Source organism: Morone saxatilis, unplaced genomic scaffold (assembly GCF_004916995.1).
Source record: "Morone saxatilis isolate NCDOM2014 unplaced genomic scaffold, NCSU_SB_2.0 Contig7, whole genome shotgun sequence".
Classification (NCBI taxonomy): domain Eukaryota; kingdom Metazoa; phylum Chordata; class Actinopteri; family Moronidae; genus Morone; species Morone saxatilis.
In genome coordinates this window covers 19,405,224-19,409,606 of record NW_023340246.1, presented here as the reverse complement: position 1 = coordinate 19,409,606, position 4,383 = coordinate 19,405,224, and the positions used below count along the sequence as shown (strand labels likewise).

The following is a 4,383-nucleotide window of genomic DNA, read 5'->3' as shown; positions in this document are numbered from 1 at the left end:
AACTGCTGAGTGGAGAGGATGGGGGCAGATCAGATCATTTCTACTGCATTTTTAACAGTGCGGCTCTCAGACTGGAAACGTTGGTTGGTTCATCACTTTTATTAATTCATTAACTATTAGGTGGATTACCATAGAATTCTTGTACAAACACTCTTGGTCCCCTGAGGATGAATCATGATCCCCAGACTTTTCTTCTAGCTTCACCGTGTGCTCGACATTTGTATTTAGTGCTGAAAAATCTCGACAACCACTGGATGAATTAGCCGTGGAACGTCAATGTGGTTCAGAGATCCGGGTTCTTCTCAGGATGAACTGTTATCACTTTTCATCCAGTGCCACTGTTGGGTCAAGAATGGAATTTGTCAGTACTGTGTTTTGGGCAAATTAACAAAAGTTACACACACAACAGGACAGTGAGCCATAGACTTTAATTCACTTTGATTCAAAATGGACAAAGTCTCTGGCTAATCCAAAAATGGGCCTGTACCTGGAGAGTTGGTGGAGCTGAGGCGGGTTGAATGAAGCCTGGTGACTGAAAACAGACACCTGTCACTCAAAGTGGCCATGCACTTTTTATGCATAACTTCAAGCTTTGATTACATTTCAATGAGCGAGTCATATACAAATTCACCCACTGTACAGCTGCCATGAACGGGCAAATTAGCTATAGAGAACAAAACCATTTATTTCTACTGGCTGGTAAACTTGGACATTTTAATATAAGGGCCTTATGGAGATTCGTAGCCTGCCTCAAGTGGCTGTTTAAGGAACTGCAGTTGTTATGTCTGTGTTGGCTTCATTTGCCAGGCCACTGATGTTGCAATAAGCATTATACCTACTCGACATTAGCATTGTCATCATGAGCATGTACTGATATTAGCATTTAGCTCAAAGCATTATAAGAACTAGAAGTTTTTTTTCATGTTTTATATAAACAGTGTGTTTATACATATATTATAACATCAGGTACTCAGTTTTATCGAGGAAGCTACAAGTGCGTGTCAGCGGTTGAGCTGTTTGTTAATTCCTGCTGGTTTTCTTTGTGTTGAAAGACGTGCTGGATGTTGTTGTACAATCAGTCCAGTTGCAACAGTAGCTGTGGTATTTTGTTCCTATGATGAGAAGCTGGTATAGATGACGGGTAGATGGATGGATGATGAAGGCTTAAGAATTGTCTCATTTCTCACAAAAAACAAAAAACCTCATAGATGTGCGTCAATTCTGAATAGACCAGCAGTTTATCTGTATTTATTATATGTGATGTTTGGGGTTCACAAATTCTGATTTAAAATTCAAATGCCAGTTGTGCAAAAATTATATTCAAATTGTTCAAACTCATTAGGCTTAATTCTCATATAAACAGTGAGTCAAAGAATCTGAATTCAGGAACTGAAATTGACTATTGAAAGTTTCAAAGAGAGAACATAAATTCGTTTAGATGGTCGAAAGTAAAATATCTGTGTAATGAAATCAGTTGTATTGAATGTGTTTACATTGTTTACATGCACAACAGTGTCTGGGTTATTATTGGGTTTTTGGGATATCCTGGTTATGGTTTGTGCATATAAACAGTTTACTGGTTAAGAAACTTGGATTTAATACTGCATTAGAAAGCAGGATACTCTAGCACGTAAACAGCTTTTCCAGGTTTCTGAACATTCATTGTTCAATGTTGATCAACAAATATTCATATATACGAAAAGACAATTATTAAGTGTCCTTTTTTGTCTAAAATGTCGGCATTGTAGCTTTTTTCAGTTACTTTTTTGTGACATACTTGCACGCAAATAAGGAAACAGATCAGTCTGGAAATAAACACCAAACATAAAGAACACAACTCAGGAGAGGAAAACAGGATGGTCCTAGAAAGGCTGAACCTTTGATTGAGACCTGGATTACTTATGAAGTCTTGTATCTTTTCATGTCTCTTACCAAACTACATACACCAAAATGCAAATGTATGACAGAGACAAAGTTTAATTCTCTTATTTTTCATATTCCCATGATAACTTTTTTGTACTAACATTAAAATTATAACTTTTTTTTAACCGTATCTTGTTGTTTTCTGTCTGTACCAAGACAGAAACTGACTTGGCTTACTACGTAATGAACACAGAAGCAACATTTAATTGGGGTAATCAATATTTTAATACAATTTTAAATTTAGATATGAAAGGCTTCATAAAATAAACATTGTTTTTCTTTTCAAATTGTGGCATGGAGATGTGTTGTTAAACATATTCTCATGACTGGAATGAAATCATTTCAAAACACTGCAATAAAATGGGCAGTTTTTTGCTACAGTAATACAATTTGCCATTTACATGACATCACAGAGGTCAAGGAACGAGATCCAGCAGCTGCCTGCGTCCACAGAAACCATTCAAATAATAAAAAAAAGGTACATTCTGTAAATCACAAGATCATCTGTGCCATACTCAACACATACTGTACTCTTGGTATACATCAACATGCTTTAAAGTATCTTGGAGAGATGAAAAAAGGTAAAGAAGAGGTATGTGAGTGAAGGTGTGTGTGAAAACAAGTCCCCTTTAAAAAAAATACACAAGAAAAACAATTAACACAGACAATAAGCATAAAAGACTACGTCCACAGAAAGCCGAACAACTTTTAAAAAATGCAGTTTACGTGTAAATGTTCTTCTGGTAAAGATCTCCGTCCACATTGAAATACCTGAACTGGAACAGCTTCATCTCTCTTTCTTTGTCCTCCTTTCATTCAGTAAACAAAAACTGTCACCAGAGCCAACATCTGACGAGGAGTGACACAAACACTCTTTCATCCTCTTTCCTGTCGCCTCCTGCTCTCTTGTGAGGATTCAAAAAAAAAAAAGAAAACAGCCAAATCCCCTCTCTGTACCTGTTGGCAGATAATGGAACTAGTATAAAGTCATGGTTTGGTCACAGCTCATAAATACTACGCGTTAATGCTCTCCGGTGCAGACAAAAAGCAGCAAATCCTCACATTTCCGAAGCTGCGACCAGCACACGTTTGGCTTTATTGCTTGGACATAAACCATTATCTAAACATTTGCAGATAATCTTTCTGGCAATCGACTAACGGCCAGAGAACGGCCACTAGGCAGGCTTACCACATCACAAGTCTGTTTACACGCTGAAACACCCAAGACCACATTTTAAGATTTTTTTCCAGTGTTTAAAAAAACCAGCTTAGTGTGGAAACAAAAAAAAGATGCTGTTTTAAATGTACCCGGCTTAATGTGAACGTACTCTGAGTCAGTGCAATAGAGTTAAAAAAAAGAAAAGAAAAGGAAAAAGCACTCATGTCTGGATGCTGGATACTGGCTTTTTTTTGCAGCAGCTGGTTGTGAGGCGTTTCACATTGTCATCTTCTCTTTTTCGGTTTCGCTGAGGCTTCAGCAGCCTCACAGTCCCTGATTCCATGCTCGGCTTTCCACCGGCTGGACCCGTGTTCGGGGGGGGAGGGAGGGGAACTTCGAGCTGGGAAATTCCTATCGAGCTTAAGAAGGTAACCAACCGCGGAGGTGTGGAAGTCCCTCTCTCCCCTCGCTGAGCCTGCTGTCCCAAAGTTGAACATCAAATGTTCCCGCCTTCACCGGGATCTTTTCAATGCAAATCAGTAAAGAAAAGTCTCTCTCTCCGTCCGCTGTGTCTCACACTGAAGGAGCTGTAACAAAGTGCCTCAGTTCCGCAGGGGACCGTTCTTTTTATTTTTTTTTAGTTTTCTTTTTTTTTTTTTTTTTGGAAAAACCTCCAGTAAAAAAACTAGAATCTCCAGTTAAAACAACAGCAAAAATTACACAAATATATCGTTCACACTATACGATTATGTACATTTACCTCTTAAAAAGTCAAATCAACGCGAGGCCTCCCTTTTTCACAAGTGCTCACGAAGAAAAATGCCGTCGCACTTTTACATACGATGTAACCTGAGACAACCCGGCCGCTCGCTGTCTGGAGACGACCTCCGACTTCCTCACAGTTACTATTTTCTCGCGAATCAATCACGACACACAGCATTGTCCCTCTTCTACTCTGGCCAGCGAGAAGGAGAATAACGGTCGGTCGGAGCTCCAGCAACAACAGGACATCTCAAAAATGTGCACGAATACAGGCAGCATGGTTGACTTATGGGTAAAATTGTACTCACAGTATCATTAAAAAAAAACTCTATATTGTAATCTGGCAGTTGTTGTTAAATGCCAAACTTAATTCAATCCCCATGCTCCATTTTCCAATTGTCGGCATTCTGTGCGAATCACACGCTCGATAGGTCGGCTCCGATCTGAGGTCACGACTTATCCTGAACCTTCAGCAGCGCCTTCAGGTGAACGGTCATTTGCTCTCGGCCTTTGGTTGCTCTGTTGAGCGCTCGTTTTCT

The 4,383-nt window shown here is 39.3% G+C and overlaps 1 protein-coding gene across 1 annotated transcript in view; it reads right to left on the bottom strand.

The window, feature by feature from the left end:
* Nucleotides 1–3,716: 3,716 nt before the first annotated feature.
* The window catches only part of LOC118341051 (proline-rich nuclear receptor coactivator 2-like), a 4,416-nt gene continuing 3,749 nt past the window's right edge, over nt 3,717–4,383 (bottom strand). Inside the window, exon 3 of the transcript XR_004797399.1 lies at nt 3,717–3,753. The gene's annotated coding sequence lies outside the window, so the exon portion shown is untranslated. The remainder of the gene's footprint in view (nt 3,754–4,383) is intronic.